The sequence below is a fragment of the Onthophagus taurus genome, chromosome 1, assembly GCF_036711975.1.
Source record: "Onthophagus taurus isolate NC chromosome 1, IU_Otau_3.0, whole genome shotgun sequence".
NCBI lineage: Eukaryota > Metazoa > Arthropoda > Insecta > Coleoptera > Scarabaeidae > Onthophagus > Onthophagus taurus.
The window spans coordinates 4,566,385-4,588,883 of record NC_091966.1 but is presented as its reverse complement, the minus strand read 5'-3'; the positions used below and the strand labels follow the sequence as shown (position 1 = coordinate 4,588,883).

General features: G+C 29.0%; 1 protein-coding gene across 3 annotated transcripts in view; it reads right to left on the bottom strand.

Annotated features, from left to right (window-relative positions):
* The window catches only part of LOC111418561 (uncharacterized), a 122,635-nt gene extending 102,844 nt beyond the window's left edge, over positions 1-19,791 (bottom strand). For 2 of the 3 annotated variants that reach the window (XM_071194761.1, XM_071194774.1), the window contains exon 1: positions 19,461-19,787. The gene's annotated coding sequence lies outside the window, so the exon portion shown is untranslated. Of the gene's footprint in view, positions 1-19,460 lie in introns of all 3 variants that reach the window. The other variant, XM_071194770.1, reaches the window with a different exon arrangement.
* Between the last annotated feature and the right edge of the window lie 2,708 nt (positions 19,792-22,499).

The window sequence follows — 22,499 nt, the reverse complement described above, 5'->3', positions numbered from 1 at the left end:
AAAATACGAAAATATGAGAATTTGACCAATTTGTTGCTTTTTAGAGTTATTATAGGTAACATTCGGGAATCGGAGAACGTTATAAAAAAGTTTTTAGAACAAAAGTTATAGCAAATTACAATCTAAACAATATTGTTCTCTTGCACTTTTAATCTCAGATGCGTCAATACCGAGAAAAATACGAAAATATGAAAATTTGATAAATTTGTTGCTTTTTCGAGTTATTAAAGGTAACATTCGGGAATCGGAGTATGTTATAAAAAAGTTTTTAGAACAAAAGTTGTAGTAATTTTTAATCTAAACAGTATTGCTTTCTTGCACTTTTGCTCTTAGATGCGTCAATATCGAGAAAAATACGAAAATATGAAAATTTGATAAATTTGTTGCTTTTTCGAGTTATTAAAGGTAACATTCGGAAATCGGAGTATGTTATAAAAAAGTTTTTAGAACAAAAGTGTAGCAAACTTTAATCTAAACAATATTGCTCTCTTGCACTTTTGCTCTTAGATGCGTCAATATCGAGAAAAATACGAAAATAGGAAAATTTGATGAATTTGTTGCGTTTTCGAGTTATTAAAAATAACGTTCGGGAATCGGAGTAGGTTATAAAAAAGTTTTTAGAACAAAAGTTGTAGCAAATTACAATCTAAACAATATTGTTCTCTTGCACTTTTGATCTCAAATGCGTCAATATGGAGAAAAATACGAAAATATGAAAATTTGATAAATTTGTTGCTTTTTCGAGTTATTAAAGGTAACATTCGGGAATCGGAGTATGTTATAAAAAAGTTTTTAGAACAAAAGTTGTAGTAAATTTTAATCTAAACAGTATTGCTTTCTTGCACTTTTGCTCTTAGATGCGTCAATATCGAGAAAAATACGAAAATATGAAAATTTGATAAATTTGTTGCTTTTTCGAGTTATTAAAGGTAACATTCGGGAATCGGAGTATGTTATAAAAAAGTTTTTACAACAAAAGTTGTAGCAAATTTTAATCTAAACAATATTGCTCTCTTGCACTTTTGCTCTTCGATGCGTCAATATCGAGAAAAATACGAAAATATAAAAATTTGATGAATTCGTTTTTGTTTGCAAGTTGTTGATGGTTCTGATGGTATTATTATTTTATTGGGATATTAAATTGTTTTGGAATCATACAAATTTTACAAGTTATATAAGATATAATGTAAATTTTGGGAAAACATGCGAAATTGGTGATGGAAGCCATTTAAAAAAGTTATTAAGAGTTAAATTGAAATATAATCAAAAATGGATCACATTTAGGTAGAGTTTCAATTAAAACATCATAACGTATCCAAAAATCAAGTTGGAATAATGAAATTAACAGCATTTACACTAAATTGAATGTAGATTTCAATAAATCATACCAAATTATTACATCTGCCAAGACAAAGAAGTTATGGTGAGTTGAGTTAAAAAATGTTCAAAAGGAGCTATATTTAGGGTTTTTGAATGCACAAAAACTCATAACTTCTTTAAAAATTGTTTTGGAATCATACAAATTTTACGAGTTATATAAGAAATAATGCAGATTTTAGGGAAACATACGAAATTGGTGAAGGAAGCCATTTAAAAAAGTTATCAAGACTTAAATTGAAATATAATCAAAAATGGATCACATTTAGGTTAATTAAAACATCGTAACGTATCTAAAAATCAAGTTGGAATAATGAAACTCGAAAATATCAAAATTTGATGAATTCGTCTTTGTTCGCAAGTTGTTGATGGTTCTGATGGTATTAATCGGTTATATTGAGGTTTTACTCTTCTCTAATTTAATTTACTTTGTAACTACTTACTATTAATTTATTGTTAACATAAATTAAATGTAAATTGCCAAGAAAAAAAATTCATATGTGACCATAAATAAATGTCTAAACGTAAACAACGTTTTAAATCATCTGAAAAAGGGTCGCTCTTAAGCGAAAACCCTCCCCGTGTTTTACGTTGTTCCAAACGATCGATGAGTGCTGTCCGAAGTACAGACCAAAACTGCACTTCAGATGGGTGCTTTAAAATTTAAATGTCTCGAGAGTGGCGCAATAAAACACGTCAACTAGTAACGGCCGCTGGGTTTTCCGCCTCCGTTCAAGATATATGTTCAGTATCCGGCTGACACGGTTCCATTGTTCTGCGTCGCGCGCGCTAAAGTTTGCTTTCAACTACCGGTGCTGCTACTTGTTCCTGCTGCTGCTTGTGTGAAAAGGTCACGCCTTTACACGTGAAAGAAGATTAGTGAGACGATTTCGGTTTTAGTTGAAAACTTTTGGGTAACAAGCGCAAATTATCCGGATTAAACGCTTCCCAAACTTGAATTTCAGCGATCCCATTTTATTTTATTTTTTTATGTAGCAATTTTTTTTCAGAGATAAATAATGAAAGGGGAGATGGCAAATTCGTTGCTTTCGGGCGTGGTAACACGTAGGAAACACAACAATTACGGCGGAGATTGCGTTAAAATGGCGGGGATATTTTTCTTGTGTCTCGCACGGTCGTTTTTCTCAACGTTGGCAGCTTCCCTACTTCACGGAACTCCGCATGCTGAACATTCTTCAGCGAGACAAGGAGAAAGCTTTTATGCGGAAGCGTTACACTTTAGTGGAAGAAGAAGAGGAGGGGTTGGTGTAACTTACGCCACGGCTATTGTGTCTCGTAAAAGGTTTAAAAATTGTCCCGTCACGATTTTACACGTTTCAAGTTATTTTCCGTTCTAGCTTAATGTAACCAGATCAATTTGGTTAAATTTTCAATTTGAAGTTATGTAAACTGCTCGTAAAACAAATCACCGGAATGAAATTTGCAATTTCCCACATCCTTAAATTATCTACGAAAAGCTTAAACTAACTCTCGAGTAAACTCCAGTTAGTAGTCCACGAAACGTAATTCATTAATATTTATTACTGCTAAACCAAATCGCAATGGGATTGGAGCCCTTTCAATACGTTTTCGATTTAAAACGAACTTGTCCAAATTGAAACGTTTCGTTGGCGTTAGAAAACTCCACTTGGTGATTATTCAAACAAGCGTCGTCTGCGCGTTAAATCAAACAAACTATCGGTCGACGATGGCCAAACAGAGACGTGTCCTGCCATGTTTATTTTCTCCGTTGTCGGCGGCGCTATGCATTTTTAACGACTCTTGCTGGAGCTTTTCAGTGCTGTACGTATTGATTTTTCGTTAACTGCTGACGATTAGCCCGACGTGACACCGGATTTTCGCTAATTGTTTCCTCCATCTCAGTTCGTGCTGAGTCTTCGATTTATATTTTACAATGCTGTATGGAATGGGGAGTCGAAAAGCTTAATGAACGTATCGTTTCATTTATAGAACAAGATTGTAATTATGAATTAACTTAGGTTGTTAATTTAAGTATTAATTCTCAAAGTATTGCATTTCAGACATAAACTATTTGCATATTATTGTATTGGGATATCAAATTGTTTTGGGATCATACAAATTTTATAAGTTATATAAGAAATAATGTATATTTTGGGAAAACATGCGAAATTGGTGATGGAAGCCATTTAAAAAAGTTGTTAAGAGTTAAAATGAAATATAATCAACAATGGATCACATTTAGATTGAGTTTCAAAAATTCAGTTCAAAAATCAGGTTGGAATAATAAAACTTTCAGTATTTACACTAAATTGAATGTAGATTTCAATAAATCATACCAAATTATTACATCTGCCACGACAAAGAAGTTATGGCGAGTTGAGTTAGAAAATGATCAAAATAAGTTAAATTAGAGGTTTTTGATTATAAAAAATTCATAACTTCGTTGAAAATTGTGATGGAATCATACAAGTTTCACGAGTTGTATAAGAAATAATGCGGATTTTGGGAAAACATGCGAAATTGATGGAAGAAGCCATTTGGAAAAGTTATTAAGAATTAAATTGAAATTTAATCAAAAATGGACCAAATTTAGGTTGAGTTTTAATTAAAAACTCGTAACGTATCCAAAAATTAAGTTGGAATAATGAAATGTTCAGTATTTACACTAAAATAAATGTAGATTTCAATAAATCATACCAAATTATTACATCTGCTAAGACAAGGAAGTTATGACGAGCTGAATTGGAAAATATTCAAAATTAGTTAAATTAGAGGTTTTTGATTGTAAAAAATTCATAACTTCGTTGAAAATTGTGATGGAATGATACAAGTTTCACCAGTTGTATAAGAAAGAATGCGGATTTTGAGAAAACATGCGAAATTGATGGAGGAAACCATTTGAAAAAGTTATTAATAGTTAAATTGAAATTTAATCAAAAATGGACCAAATTTAGGTTGAGTTTTAATTAAAAATTCGTCACGTATCCAAAAATCAAGTTGGAATAATGAAATGTTCAGTGTTTACACTAAAATAAATGTAGATTTCAATAAATCATACCAAATTATGACATCTGCCACGACAAAGAAGTTATGGCGAGTTGAGTTAGAAAATGATCAAAATGAGTTAAATGAGGTTTTTGATTGTAAAAAATTCATAATTTCGTTGAAAATTGTGATGGAATCATACAAGTTTTACCAGTTATATAAGAAAGAATGCGGATTTTGGGAAAACATGCGAAATTGATGGAGGAAGCCATTTGAAAAAGTTATTAAGAGTTAAATTGAAATTTAATCAAAAATGGATCAAGTTTAGGTTGAGTTTCAATTAAAAACTCGTAACGTATCCAAAAATTAAGTTTTAATAATGAAATGTTCACTGTTTACGCTAAAATAAATGTAGATTTCAATAAATCATACCAAATTATGACATCTGCTAAGACAAAGAAGTTATAACGAGCTGAATTTGAAAATGTTCAAAATGAGTTAAATAAGAGGTTTTTGATTGTAAAAAATTCATAACTTCGTTGAAAATTGTGATGGAATCATATAAGTTTCATCAGTTGTATAAGAAAGAATGCGGATTTTGGGAAAACATGCGAAATTGATGGAGGAAGCCATTTGAAAAAGTTATTAAGAGTTAAATTGAAATTTAATCAAAAATGGATCAAGTTTAGGTTGAGTTTCAATTCAAAACTTGTAACGTATCTAAAAATCAAGTTGGAATAATGACATTTTCAGTATTTACACTAAAATAAATGTAGATTTCAATAAATCATACCAAATTATGACATCTGCTAAAACAAAGAAGTTATGACGAGCTGAATTGGAAAATGTTCAAAATGAGTTAAATCAGAGGTTTTTAATTGTAAAAAATTCATAACTTGGTTGAAAATTGTGATGGAATCATAAAAGTTTCACGAGCTGTATAAGAAAGAATGCGGATTTTGGGAAAACATACGAAATTGATGGAGGAAGCCATTTGAAAAACTTATTAAAAGTTAAATTAAAATTTAATCAAAAATGGATCAAATTTAGGTTGAGTTTCAATTAAAAACTCGTAACGTATCCAAAAATCAAGTTGGAATAATGACATTTTCAGTATTTACACTAAAATAAATGTAGATTTCAATAAATTATACCGAATTGGAAGCCGTTTAAAAATGTTATCAGGAGTTAAATTGAAACATAACCAAAAATGGATTGAATTGAGGTTGAGTTTCAATTAAAAAATCGTAACGTATCCAAAAATCAAGTTGGAATAATGACATTTTCAGTATTTACACTAAAATGAATGTAGATTTCAATAAATCTTGCTAAATTATTACATCTGCCACGACAAAGAAGTTATGACGAGTTCAGTTAGAAAATGTTCAAAATGAGCTAAATTTAGGATAATACATAAAAATTCATATCTTCTTTGAAATCTATGTTGGAATCATACAAATTTTACGAGTTATGTAAGAAATAATGCAGATTCATTAATCTGCCGATCCATTAAAAGAGTTACCAAGAGTTAAATTGGAATATAACCAAAAATGGATCAAATTTAGGTTGAGTTTCAATTAAAACATCGTAACGTATCCAAAAATAAAGTTGGACTAATGAAATTTTACAGCATTTACACTAAAATGAATGTAGATTTCAATAAATCATATCAAATTATTACATTTGCCAAGACAAAGAAGTTACGGCATGTTGAACTATAAAATGTTTAAAATGAGCTAAATTTACGGTTTTGCATTTTATGCATTTATACAAATTCATACCTTCTTTAAAAATTGGGTTGGAATCATACAAATTTAACGAGTTGTATAAGATTTAAAAAAAAACAAACAAATTTGAGGAGATAGCTATTTAAAAGTTACATTTTCTGTTAAATTATGAAAAGAATTAAACGAGTCCTTTTAAATTTCATTTTAACCACTCTACTTTATGTATTCACTAAAGATACATAATGATATAGATAGTAAAAAGAAAAACTCCATAGAGGGAGGTTTTTTTTTTATTTTCTATACGAAACTATCCATAAAACTTACTACTTGAGTAGACTACTTAGATAAGATGGTAATAACTCCGGATAATCTTAGCGACATATTATTAAATATTAACGGGCAATATAAACTATAATGTCCGAAGGGCAAAACAGTTTTAGGATGAGCATCGAATGAATTACAAAATGGAATGTACGTTGTTATGCGGTTCTGTATCGCAATTTACAGCTGCTTGGCGCAGTTTTATCCAGAGGCATAAAGGTTATGTTACTACTAAATGGATTCGAGGTGAGATAGCGACGGCGACGGTATGTGTGGTGCGCCAGCCACACTTATGCGCGTCCCTTTTTATGGTTTTGTAGCATGGATAATCGTAAAGAGGGTCTCCGTAATTGAATTTGTGGACAAACGGGCGCCGCCGTTGGTGAATGTCCAATAAATGTCCAATAAACGTGCGGAGACGTTCTAAGTTCAAATGAGACACTTTGTCATTTATTTCTGATCATATTTATTAATTAACTCCACAAGCAATGCAAACAACATCAAAGATATTTATTACATGAATGTAAATAAAATATATTCAGGTTATCAAAGGGGACAAAATCGATACACCTGCAAAACCAGATATTATTTTTCATCTAAAAAACTTTTGTTGATAATGAAGCGAATCTATATTATGTATGTATGTATGTTGTTATGTTTGCAATTTATAGCTGAAATGAGACTTAAGTTGTCCCGATTTCAAAGTCAAGTGAATGAATAGAACTAGCGAACTTTTTAATTTGCAAATTCCTCCTCGCAAGTTTTTTTCTCCCACGAAAATTATAATTACAACAGCGGTCACATTTGCATTTTAATGGAGGGACCTTCTCGCGCGGTAATTTCGTCCCGACCGAATTAACTAGACGTAAGCCTTAATTACACAAACGTTAAACGAGCTCGGTTCGTTCGTTAAGAATTCCAGAAATCTACGGCAGACTTATATTTCGTTCCTAAAACTTTAATTTGTTCATACATATCTTATCATATCTACAAACACAAACGATTTCTTTTTCTTTACAATAAACTCTAAATAAATCTAAAAAAAATGCGAATTTCGTTTTTTGGTTTTATTTTAATCCAAAAAAATTTAGGGGAACCTCAATATACGATGTCGTAAACATTATCCTAACCGCTCTGGGGGACACCGGGGATAGCAGCTGTTAATTTGCACGTGTTATCCGGGTTTAAACGTGGCTTTAATATTTTGCAATAAAGCTTTAGTACGAACACGCCGTGAACAAAGCGAAAAATAGTTTTGGTTAAAAAAGGAAATGGTTACCGGGTTGTAAAACAACCACATCACCATTTATAAAATTTAACACTTGGTTTAGTCCACAAACTGAAAAATTATTTTAATGAATTACATTTTAAAATAAAGTTATTTTACTTAAAACAAGAATTTGTTTATGACATATTTATGGCGAACTTTTAAATTAATAAGTTATATCTAATAAATAATTATATTTTGTGGGTTAATTCTAAAAGCTTTTTGTTTAATAAATAATTCTCCATCATTCATAATTAATAAGTTATATCCCAAAATCATCAAAAACCTCAAAATTTAGTTTTATTTTTGGGTTGGTTTGGTACTACTGATCGATGAATTAATATAACTTATTACATATGTTTTATGGGATAATTTTAGACCTTTTTTGTATGAAATGTTTATTTCCATCAGTTATAATTAATGAGTTATAGAAGAAAATTAATGAAAATGTGAAATTTTCAATTTTACTTAAGTTGAGTTGGTAATGCTGATTAATGGAGTAAATATTCTTATTCAATACATTTTATGTATTAATTCTAAATGTTGTTTTGTTTATAAAGTAACTCTCCATCATTGATAATTAATAAGTTATATCCGAAAATCATCAAAAACCTCAAAGTTTAGTTTTATTTTTGGGTTGGGTTGGTACAACTGATCGATGGATTAATATAACTTATTACATATGTTTTATGTGATAATTCTAGACCTTTTTTATATGGAATGTTTGTTTCCATCAGTTATAATTAATGAGTTATAGAAGAAAATTAATGAAAACGTAAAATTTTCAATTTTTCTAATTTGGGTTGGTAATGGTGATTGATGGAATAAATATTCTTATTCAATACATTTTATGTATTAATTCTAAATCTTTTTTGTTTATAAAGTAATTCTCCATCATTCATAATTAATAAGTTATATCCGAAAATCATCAAAAACCGCAAAATTTGATATTATTTTGGGTTGGGTTGGTACTACTGATCGATGGATTAATGTAACTTATTACATATGTTTTATGGGATAATTCTAGACCTGTTTTGTATGAAATGTTTTTTTCCTTCAGTTATAATTAATGAGTTATAACAGAAAATTAATGAAAACGTAAAATTTTCAATTTTTCTTAAGTTGGGTTGGTAATGCTGATTAATGGGGTAAATATTCTTATTCAGTACATTTTATGTATTAATTCTAAATGTTTTTGTTTATAAAGTAATTCTCCATCATTCATAATTAATAACTTATATCCGAAAATGATGAGAAACCTCAAAATTTGGTAAAACAGGAAATTAGGAAACAGGAATTTATAAAATTTAACACTTGGTTTAGTCCACAAACTGAAAAATTATTTTAATGAATTACATTTCAAAATAAAGTTATTTTATTTAAAACAAGAATTTGTTGATGACATATTTATGGCGAACGTTTAAATTAATCTGTAAATTGATTTTTTTGATTCGATGGTTATGGGAGGGAATTCTTTCGACCTCGGGCTATAAGAGGGTTACGGAAACATGATTGGCAATTTGATGTTCACGGTTCAAAGAAGCGACGATATTGATAGAGCAATCAGCGGGGGTGCTTATTTCACCTCTCCCCTTTCTCTTTATATATCCACTCCCGCGCGCTTGGAATTTTTCTCGCTGTAGAAAACTCATTGTTTGATCACTATTGTTGATGGCATTCGAACAAAAAAAATTGCAAAAAAAACAGAAACATGATGTGATCTGACAATTGAGTTGTTGGCTGTAAATCGAACAATTGGCACCCATGATTCAGTTCGTTAACTTTTTATACCGCATACAGGTAACTATATTTTGTAAAAAAGCTTCGACGAAACATGTAGAACAGATGGTGGTGTAGGATTCGGTTATGAGTCGGGCGGGGCTGAAAAGTATACAAGTAAACTGAGGTGGAGCGTTGCCAATATAAATAGATACATAATGGGGCCATCGGACCAACGTTTGTGTATATATAAATGGTGTCCGGACCAGGAATAGACCGCGAAGTGCACCGATAAAAATTCGAGTTTAGTGGCCGTTGTCCAAAGCAAACTTCAAAACAAAAACTCGCTCTCGTGATATTTACGGCATATAAACTCTGACTCGCCCTACTCGATAATGCATCCGGTCGTTTCCCTACACAAACTCTTCAGTATACATAAGTACAAGACAAGAAAAGTTCATTCAGAAAAATTACAACTTCAAACTATCAACACTTCAAAGTCATTCTGTATTTATTTCTTGGTATAAAGAAATAGTTTTCATCATAAATTAAAGAAGAATGTTTCCTTTTTGAAATGATATGTACTTCATTAGGTTTTATGAAAAATGTTTAGAGATATTAGTTAAGAATTAGAACCCTAATTTTTAATATTTTGTTAAATTCATATAAACTGAACATAAACTTTAGAAAATCATTCTGAACTTACTTCTAGGTATAGAGAAATGGCTTATATCTTAAATTAAAGTTAAATGTTTCATTTTTGAAATGATATATACTTCATTAGGTTTTATGAAAAATGTTTGGAGATATTGGTTAAGAATTAGAAGCCTAATTTTTAATATTTTGATAAATTCATATAAACTGAACATGAACTTTAGAAAATCATTCTGAACTTATTTCTAGGTATACACAGCTTATATCTTAATTTAAAGCTGAATGTCTTCTTTTTAAAATGATATGAACCTCATTAGGTTTTATGAAATATGTTTGGAGGTATTGGTTGAGAATTAGAAGCGTAATTTTTAATATTTTGATAAATTCATATAAACTGAACATGAACTTTAGAAAATCATTCTGAACTTATTTCTAGGTATACACAAATAGCTTATATCTTAATTTAAAGCTGAATGTCTTCTTTTTAAAATGATAAATACCTCATTAGGTTTTATGAAAAATGTTTGGAGATATAGGTTCAAAATTAGAAGCCTAAATTTTATATTTTGTTAAATTCATATAAACTGAACATAAACTTTAGAAAATCATTCTGAACTTATTTCTAGGTATAAACAAATGGATTATATCTTAATTTAAAGCTGAATGTTTTCTTTTTAAAATGATATATACCTCATTAGGTTTTATGAAAAATGTTTGGAGATATAAGTTCAGGATTAGAACTCTAAATTTTAATATTTTGATAAATTCATATAAACTGAACATAAACTTTAAACAATCATTCTGAACTTATTTCTAGGTATAGAGAAATGGTTTATATATTAAATTAAAGCTAAATGTTTTCTTCTTAAAATGATGTATTCCTCATTAGGTTTTATGAAAAATGTTTGGAGATATAGGTTCAGAATTAGAACTCTAAATTTTAATATTTTGATAAATTCATATAAACTGAACATAAACTTTAGAAAATCATTCTGAACTTATTTCTAGGTATAAATAAATGGTTTATGTCTTAAATTGAAGCTAAATGTTTTCTATTTAAAATGATATATACCTCATTAGGTTTTATGAAAAATGTTTGAAGATATAGGTTCAGGATTAGAACTCTAAATTTTAATTTTTTGATAAATTCATATAAACTGAACATAAACTTTAAAAAATCATTCTGAACTTATTTCTAGGTATAAACAAATGGTTTATATCTTAATTTAAAGCTGAATGTTTTCTTTTTAAAATGATATATACCTCATTAGGTTTTATGAAAAATGTTTGGAGATATAAGTTCAAGATTAGAACTCTAAATTTTAATATTTTGATAAATTCATATAAACTGAACATAAACTTTAAAAAATCATTCTGACCTTATTTCTAGGTATAGAGAGATGGTTTATATCTTAAATTAAAGCTGAATGTTTTCTTTTTTAAATGATATATACGTATTTTGGTTTTATAAAAAACGTTTGGAGATATAGCTTAAGAATAAGAAGCCTAATTTTTAATATTTTGATAAACTCATATAAACTGAACATAAACTTTAGAAAATCATTCTGAACTTATTTCTAGGTATAAACAAATGGTTTATGTCTTAAATTAAAGTTAAATGTTTCATTTTTGAAATGATATATACTTCATTAGGTTTTATGAAAAATGTTTGGAGATATAGGTTCAAAATTAGAAGCCTAAATTTTATATTTTGTTAATTTCATATAAACTGAACATAAACTTTAGAAAATCATTCTGAACTTATTTCTAGGTATAAACAAATGGTTTATATCTTAAATTAAAGCTGAATGTTTTCTTTTTAAAATGATATATACCTCATTAGGTTTTATGAAAAATGTTTGGAGATATAGGTTCAAAATTAGAAGCCTAAATTTTATATTTTGTTAAATTCATATAAACTGAACATAAACTTTAGAAAATCATTCTGAACTTATTTCTAGGTATAAACAAATGGTTTATATCTTAATTTAAAGCTGAATGTTTTCTTTTTAAAATGATATATACCTCATTAGGTTTTATGAAAAATGTTTGGAGATATTGGTTAACAATTAGAAGCCTAATTTTTAATATTTTGATAAATTCATATAAACTGAACATAAACTTTAGAAAAAAATTCTGCACTTATTTCTAGGTATAAACAAATGGTTTATATCTTAAATTAAAGCTGAATGTTTTCTTTTTAAAATGATATATACCTCATTAGGTTTTATGAAAAATGTTTGGAGATATTGATTAAGAATTAGAAGCCTAATTTTTAATATTTTGATAAATTCATATAAACTGAACATAAACTTTAGAAAAAAACTCTGAACTTGTTTCTAGGTACAGAGAGATGGTTTATATCTTAAATTAAATCTGGATATTTTCTTTTTAAAATGATATATACCTCATTAGGTTTTATGAAAAATGTTTGGAAATATAGGTTCAGGATTAGACCTCTAAATTTTAATATTTTGATAAATTCATATAAACTGAACATAAACTTTAGGAAATCATGCTGAATTTATTTCTAGATATAAACAAATGGTCTTAAATGAAAGCTTAACTTTTCCTTTTTTACTTAGTTTTATGAAAAATATTCCGATTAAGGACAAGTTCTATTTTTTTATCTGAAGCTCCATCAAATTTAACAAAAAATTGTTCTATCTGTATTTATTAAATTGAAGAAATGACTTGTACATCACTAGAAAGCTGAAATCTTAATCTTTAAGATGAAATATGTATAATACACGTGATATGATAAGAAAAAAAATGTTATGCAAATGTCTACTTTGTAGGTGTGTCTATCAATAGATAATATCTTCTATCTCCAAAAACATTGCTTTTAAGCAATCCAATTTGTTATGTCAAATTCTTCAAAGACTTTCAAAATATAATCAGACCAAAAATTAAGACATTAACATAGAAGTTAAGAAGACCTGAACAAGGTAAGCCACTAAAATTTTCAGTCTAGCGTATGAAAGCACTTCCTCTACTTCTGTTATCCATTCTTAGATTCCACTCAAGCGATCTCTTTGTCTATCTTCCATCATTCAAAGGGACCACAAATCCTGAAAAATTCCATTTAAGTTCTACAATTGGGTTTGGGTTGTCGAGTATGACCAAAGATACCATAACAGTATTCCGAATCTTCATTGTAAGACGTAACTCAGTTCCAATAAAAGAAGCAAGGAGTTTAAAGAAGGAGTTTATCAAGCAGGACACACACAAAAAAGTAGGTCATGGTGATGGCCAGCTTTTTGGGCAAGTGTCCAAATGTTTTTAAATATACCGTAACAGGTAAAAACCTATTAAAGTGTGTCAAAAAGTGTCATAATACGTAAAAATGTGTGAAAACTTCGTTAGGTCATCAACATAGCTCAATCAAAAATCGCCCTTACTTTATTTATGAAATTGAAGAAATGACTTATCACTTGAAAGCTGAAATCTTAATCTTTATGATGCAAATTTTATGCAACGTTTAGCATGAACACAAATCTTATAAAATCATTAACCCTATCAGATAATATATCGATTTAAAACTAAAATCTAAATATTTAAAGTAATAAGATTTTAGTAAAACCCTCTCTAGAAAGTAATTTTAATAATACATTTCAACAAGTGGTTTTTGTTGATTTACCTTGTTGCTGGTACCAAAAATAAAACGCTAAAAGTAGCTTATATTCACGCTCCAGTTCGTGAAGGGCTTTCAGAGTTATATTCGAAACGTAGGGAGAGAGAGCTCCAGCCAATCGGCTTACATCGATAGTTTCAAAATTGGCGGCCTGACTCTCACCTTGTGAAGATTCCCCAATGCAAGCTTCACGTTGCCGTGCCGGTTATTTACGTGCAGAGTAGAGAGAGAGTTTCGTGCTGCATGTTCGGATGAGATAAGGTTTCGACCTGTTCGAACCTGCGTCGTCCTACTACTAGAAAATCCAACTTGTGACGGAATCCTTTATGTATGGATGGCAAGCACGAGATCGTTATTATGTGATAATTTAGGATTGTGAATTTACGACCTCATCTCATTCTCTCTCTGTATTCGATATGCACGAGATTTATTATTATCAAGCTGAGTGTATAATTTATAATCCCGTTGAGTTGAGGATAGATAAATAATAAATTCTGTCGGAGTCAAGAAAATTGGTGGGGACGTTAATTGTAAGTTGAAATTCAATTTAGATGAAAACCGTTTTCGCTGAAAGATCAATACAAGGGAGAAAACCAGATAGTGGTATCCCCGAAAGCTCTTAAGGGGATATATTTCGATAGCAAAGTTATAAATTCCGCCCCTGGGACGGTGTTTATTGTACCCCTATAAATCCCTCCTCCAAACTGAAATTTAATAAGTATTCGATTTCTCTTCCCAGCCTAAAACACCTTTGACGTTGCTTTCCACGTCAAAATAAATTAAGAATAAATTGATTTAAAAACTTTATAAAATCACCACTAAATCCCTAACATTTATTTATTTTCCTTTTTTTGTGGGATACCTAAAAGCAATTTATCAAAGTTGCAAACGGAAATTCGATATCCACGCAGAGATAGCTGTAGGAAAAATGGAGATAGGCAATGTTAACCTCGGGGAAGCTGCGATAATGTCTTATCTATATACCGTGTCTGTCGAAATTAAACCAACCTCCCATTTTTGTTTTTTTGGTTTTGATGCAGTAATTCGATAAAATTATGCAAACATATTTTTGTGGTTTATCATAGTTTCTAAACGAATCGAGTTGACAAAAGCAAATTGCTGAAACGTTGCTAAATTATAACTTGACAAGATGAATAAAAGATCGCGCCGTTTCGAACGACTGGTTTTTAAAAAAAAATCCTCTCGGAGTTTTTTTATTTAATTTAGAAGTTAGTCCGGTGATATATATGCCGGGGAAGGGTTCCCCAGAGACTTCCCAGAACTCCCCCAGTTCATTCCCGAGAACTCATAGAACGTTGCACGAAAGTTCAAAATGTAAACAAAAATATGCAGCTAATATAAATTTTAAATGAAAAAAAATTGGGCGACGTACAGGTGATTAATCAAAAAATTTCAAATTAACTTCTAAAATTTGATACATTTCAAAAAGTTTTTTAAATCATCAATTAGTACCAAGTTTAACAACCAACCAATTAAGATTTAATTCAGCATACATAAAATAATACCAATTAGCAATTGGTCCAATTAAAGCTTGATTAACTCATATAATGGTCTATGTGCTATTACTTCTCGTCAAATGAACGCATAAAATTAATTTTGTGTCGTGTGGCGATGATTTATTAGCGATCACATTGAATTGCTTTTACATTTAAGACAACAATAAACACGAAGATAACTGAAACGCTTTTGTTTTTATATAATTCAAGGTTCAAAAACACGATTATGATTAATTTATTTATAAACATGATAATTTTATAATAATAAAGGACTAAATATAGATATAAACTTACAATTAAATTTTTTAGATTGAAAAAATTAAAGTTACCGTAAATTAAAAATTAGCAAAAATTATCATGATATAAAGTGAATGATATCGACCTGCTCAACATATATATCATTATGTATTGTAGCTCATATTGAAGGTGAAATCCTATGCTTTATTTTATTTCAAAAACATATTGTTCCAAATGTATTAGTTTATCCAAGAAACTGCTCTAAACGTAATGATATAAAATGATCAATATCTAATGACTGAACATAGCTGCAATGATGTGTTGTATATCATTCTTGAGCTAAAAGTCTAATATTTACTTTATTTCCAATAAACATTGCTCGGAGTTTGTTAGTTTCTGCAGAAGGAAATATTAAAATCAATGGAAATTGCTTCAAAAATTGAAAATTACCAAAAATCGTCATTATCTAGATTAACGATATCTCACCTCTCAATCTAGATATCATTATGTAATGTATATCATATTTAAGCTAATAATCTATATTTTATTTTGTTTCAAATAAATATTATTCTAAATTTATTAGTTTATCCAAGAAACTGCTCTAAATTAATTGATATACGGTCAAAATTAAAAATTTCTAAAAATCATAATGATATAAAATGATCAATATCTAATGACTGAACATAGTTACAATGGTGTGTTGTATATCATTTTCAAGCTAAAAATCTAATATTTATTTTATTTCTAATAAACATTGTACGAAATTTATTAGTTTCTGAAGAAGAAAATGTTAAAATCAATGGAAATTGCAGTAAAAATTGAAAATTATCAAAAATCGTCATTATCTAAATTAACGATATCTCACCTCTCAATCTAGATATCAGTATGTAATGTATATCATATGTAAGCTAAAAGTCCATATTTTATTTTGTTTCAAATAAACATCATTCCAAACTTATTAGTTTATCCAAGAAACAATTCTAAAATTAATTGATATTACGATAAAAATTGAAAATTTTCAAAAATCATCATTATCCAAAATGATCAATATCTATGGAAAAAACATCGCTATAATGGTATGTTAGATATCATTTTATAGCTAATAGTCTAATATTTATTTTATTTCCAATAAACATTGTTCGGAATTTGTTACTTTTTGCAGAAGAAAAAGTTAAAATCGATGGAAATGGCGGTAAAAAATGAAAATTACCACAAATCGTCATTATCTAAATTAACGATATCTCACCTCTCAATCCAGATATCATTATGTAATGTATATCATATTTAAGCTAATAATCTATATTTTATTTTGTTTCAAATAAATATTATTCTAAATTTATTAGTATATCCAAGAAATTGCTCTAAATATAATTGATATACGGTCAAAATCAAAAATTTCTAAAAATCATAATGATATAAAATCATCAATATCTAATGACTGAACATAATTACAATGATATGTTGTATATCATTTTTGAGCTAAAAGTCTAATATTTATTTTATTTCCAATAAACATTGCTCGGAGTTTGTTGGTTTCTGCAGAAGGAAATGTTAAAATCAATGAAAAGGACGGTAAAAATTGAAAATTACCAAAAATCGTCATTAGCCAAATTAACGGTATCTCACCTCTCAATCTAAATATCATGATGTATTGTATATCATATTTAAGCTAAAAGTCCATATTTTATTTTGTTTCAAAGAAACATCATTCCAAATGTATTAGTTTATCCAAGAAACTGCTCTAAATATAATTGATATACGGTAAAAATCAAAAATTTCTAAAAATCATAATGGTATATAATGATCAATATCTAATGACTGAATATAGTTACAATGATGAGTTGTATATCATTTTTGAGCTAAAAGTCTAATATTTATTTTATTTCAAATAAACATCGTTCGGAATTTGTTACTTTCTGCAGAAGAAAAACTTAAAATCGATGGAAATGGCGGTAAAAACTGAAAATTACCAAAAATCGTCATTAACTAAATTAACGATATCTCACCTCTCAATCGAGATATCATTACGTATTGTATATCATAATTAAGCTAAAAGTCCATATTTTGTTTTGTTCAAATAAACATCATTCCAAATGTATTAGTTTGTACAAGAAACTGTTCTAAATATAATTGATATACGGTAAAAATTAAAAATTTTTAAAAATCATAATGATATAAAATGATCTATATCTAATGACTGAACACAGCTGCAATAATGTGTTGTATATCATTTTCGAGCTAAAAGTCCAATATTTATTTTATTTCGAATAAACATTGTTCAAAATTTATTAGTTTTTGCAGAAGAAAATGTTAAAATTAATGGAAATTGCGATAAAAATTAAAAATTACCAAAAATCATCATTATCTAAATTAACGATATCTCACCTCTCAATATAGATATTATTATGTAATATATATCATATGTAAGCTAAAAGTCTATATTTTATTTTGTTTCAAATAAACATTATTCCAAATGTATTAGTTTATCCAAGAACCTGCTCTAAATATAATTGATATACGGTCAAAATTAAAAATTTCTAAAAATCATAATGATATAAAATCATCTATATCTAATGACAGAACATAACTATAATGATATGTTAGATATCATTTTAGAGCTTAAAGTTTAATATTTATGTTATTTCAAATAAACAATCTTCGAAGTTACTTACTTTCTACAGAAGAGTGAATTGAAATTACCGCAATTTCAAATTGCTAATAATCGTCGTGATATAAAATTAACGATATCTCACTTCTCCGCCTAGATATCATTTTATGACGCACACCATATTTACGATAAAAGTCTACATTTGATTTTGTTTAAATAAACATTATTCCAAATTCATTTGTTTACCCAACAAATAATTTTAAAGTTAATTAATATTACCATGATTCCGGAAATGTTCAAAAATCAACATGATTCAAAATGACCAATATCTAATGACTGAATATAGCAACTATGTTATGTTATATATCATATTAGTGCTAAAAGTCTAATATTTATTTTATTTCAAATAAACTTTGTTCTAAATTTATTAAATTATTTAGGAAATAATTTTAAAATCACTTGAAATTACAGCATATTTGTGATAATTATGCAAAATTATGCGGTTTCAAGTTGTGCCAATCATCATTCTGGGATATATTTTAAAATTAAAAAGTTGATTTTATTGATTTTTTAATAAATAAAGCTAATTTTATTAACCGCTTTATTTACAAGAAAAAAGAATTTACATTCCACCCCGCTTTTATAAATATTTTTTTCGCGAAAACCTTTAAATAGAGACTCTTGTATATTTTTGTAAATTTTTATGTCGGTTTGTTTACATTATTTAAAATGTATGATATCACGTATTTCTCGATGTAATTACGTACTAATTGATTGACTAATTACTAATTCGTATTCTACCGATTATGTCCGCTTCGATCTGGTACACGATGATATTTAATAATCATAATTATCAAAGACAAATTGCAATCCATTTGAAATAATGATGATGGTTTCAACCAAAGTTTATCCCGCGAAAGATTTATTCTAAACAACCTTAAAATCGATGTGATGTTTATAAATTATGGTAAACGATCTTTTTGATTAATGACGACTTAATGAGTTAAACTGTTACGTTAAGCAGATGTGTTCCGTTTCAGCTCGAATGCCAAGGTAAAGTTTATTTTTCAGTGTATATAATGAATGTCGAAATTTTCGTAATCCCCATAAAAAATCTTTTGAAACGAACTCAAACACAATGTAATTAAAATTGTATCCAACAGGGAAATATTTTGTAAGATGAACTAATCTTATATGGATTTATTTCACAAAAATTATGAAAAATATAAACAAAAATAAGTACGTTTCGAAACTGTTATTTTTCTGATTAATGTCATCATAGCGCCCGTTTTCGTTAGAGATATCTTATCATAAACAGAAATAGCGGAAAAGGGCACAGCGATAACGCCCGAAAATAACTAAATCAAGAGAATATTTAAAAAAAAATGTTAAATTTCGTTATCAATATAAATTAAGATAAATTTACGCTTACCTTCTTTCTTGTATCCTTCTTCTTATCTGAAGCAGCCCTTATCTCTTTCACTGAGAACGCACGTCAGCCTCTCTTGGATTATATCTCTTTCGATAGAGAGAAAGAGCTATTGTTAAATACCGATAGTGAGAAACTGTTAAGACTGAAAAAGATTTCTGTAAATTCAAAGAAGCGGACCGAAAACGCAACCGTCGTCACCGAGAGGAAACAGCGGAATGAACAGAACGAATGAGGAGCACGAATGAAACGATGGAGGCAGAGCAGCAGCGGGCGTCGAATGGTGCGTGGTAGTAGAGGACGGGTTGCGACGAAGACCTCTCTTCTATTGATCACAGCAGAACGCGGAGCATAGAGAACAGAGCAGGGTAGAGCGAGCGGAGCAGGAGTCCGGGGCGTGGGATGTATACGGGGTCGCTTCGATGGAGAACGAGAAGACGACGAGACTCAGAAGGAACGAGGAAAAGGATAAACGACCGGACAAGAGGTATGAGAGGGAAAAACTGAACGGTAGTTGTAAGAATTCGCTTTGGCTGCTGTTTATACAAGGCGCATTCAAAAAATAAACTCACAAATATTCCACCAATTTTATTTAAACCGATTATACTTTTAATCACCATTAAAAAATAATCCTGTAACCGATTATGTTATATTACATTGATAACATTAAGCTATTATAGGAAATCATAAAAGGTAGAACATAAAATTTTTACGTTTTCAAAGAAGAAACGGTATCCTCAAGTTTTATAGAACGTACATTAAGTTAATCAACCTTATCTATACCCAAATATAGAATTATGTTCAAGCTAAAGTTATTAAAGTCGATTATAACTCAATAACTAATGGGGTTGGAACAAAAAATGTTGAACATACACAATCCATAACTAGATATAGCTCAGTTATGATTGTATTCTAGCTAGAACCTGGAAATCCACAACATATCACAATTGATGGTTTTCTTGACTAAAGTCGATCATAACTCAATAACTAATGGAGTTGAAACACTAAATGTTGAACAAAAATTGTTTATAATGCTAGACTCTGCAAATCTACAATATACCAAAATTGATGGTTTTTGTTACTAAAGTAGATCATACCTCAATAACTAAAGGTGTTGGAACAAAAAATGTTAAACATAAATTGTTCATAATGACGCAACAATACATAATCCATAACCAGATATAACTCAATTATGATTGTATTCTAGCTAGAACTTGGAAATCCACAACATATCAAAATTGACGGTTTTCGTTACTAAATTCAATCATAACTCAATAACTAAAGGTGTTGAGGCAAAGAATGTTGTACATAAATTGTTTATAATGATACCAGCATACACAATCCATAACCGGATATAGCTCAGTTATGATTATATTCTAGTTAGAACCTGGAAATCCGCAACATATCAAAATTGATGGTTTTCGTTACTAAAGTAGACAATAACTCAATAAGTAAAGATGTTGCAAAAAATGTTGAACATAAATTATTTATAATGATGCAAGAATACACAATCCAGAACCAGATATAGCTTAGTTATAATTATATTTTAGCCAGAATCTAAAAATCCACAACATATCAAAATTGATGGTTTTCGTTACAAAAGTGGATCATAACTCAATAACTAAAGGTGTTGGAGCAAAAAATGTTGAACATAAATTGTTTATAATGGTGCAAAAATACACAATCCATAACCAGACATAGCTCAGTTATGACTGTATTCTAGCTAGAACTTGGAAATCCACAACATAACAAAATTGATGGTTTTCGTTACAAAAGTGGACCATAACTCAATAACTAAAGGTGTTGGAGCAAAAAATGTTAAACATAAATTGTTCATAATGACGCAACAATACATAATCCATAACCAGATATAACTCAGTTATGATTGTATTCTAGCTAGAACTTGGAAATCCACAACATATCAAAATTGACGGTTTTCGTTACTAAATTCAATCATAACTCAATAACTAAAGGTGTTGAAGCAAAGAATGTTGTACATAAATTGTTTATAATGATGCAAGCATACACAATCCATAACCAGATATAGCTCAGTTATGATTATATTCTAGTTAGAACCTGGAAATCCACAACTTATCAAAATTGATGGTTTTTGTTACTAAACTAGATCATGACTCAATAACTAAAGGTGTTGGAGCAAAAATGTTGAACATATATTGTTTATAATGGTGCAAAAATACACAATCCATAACCAGACATAGCTCAGTTATGATTGTATTCTAGCTAGAACCTGGAAATCCACAACATAACAAAATTGATGGTTTTCGTTACAAAAGTAGATCATAACTCAATAACTAAAGGTGTTGGAACAAAAAATGTTAAACATAAATTGTTCATAATGACGCAACAATACATAATCCATAACCAGATATAACTCAGTTATGATTATATTCTAGCTAGAACTTGGAAATCCACAACATATCAAAATTGACGGTTTTCATTACTAAATTCAATCATAACTCAATAACTAAAGGTGTTGAAACAAAGAATGTTGTACATAAATTGTTTATAATGATGCAAGCATACACAATCCATAACCAGATATAGCTCAGTTATGACTATATTCTAGTTAGAACCTGGAAATCCACAACTTATCAAAATTGATGGTTTTTGTTACTAAACTAGATCATGACTCAATAACTAAAGGTGTTGGAGCAAAAATGTTGAACATATATTGTTTATAATGGTGCAAAAATACACAATCCATAACCAGACATAGCTCAGTTATGATTGTATTCTAGCTAGAACCTGGAAATCCACAACATAACAAAATTGATGGTTTTCGTTACAAAAGTAGATCATAACTCAATAACTAAAGGTGTTGGAACAAAAAATGTTAAACATAAATTGTTCATAATGACGCAACAATACATAATCCATAACCAGATATAACTCAGTTATGATTATATTCTAGCTAGAACTTGGAAATCCACAACATATCAAAATTGACGGTTTTCATTACTAAATTCAATCATAACTCAATAACTAAAGGTGTTGAAACAAAGAATGTTGTACATAAATTGT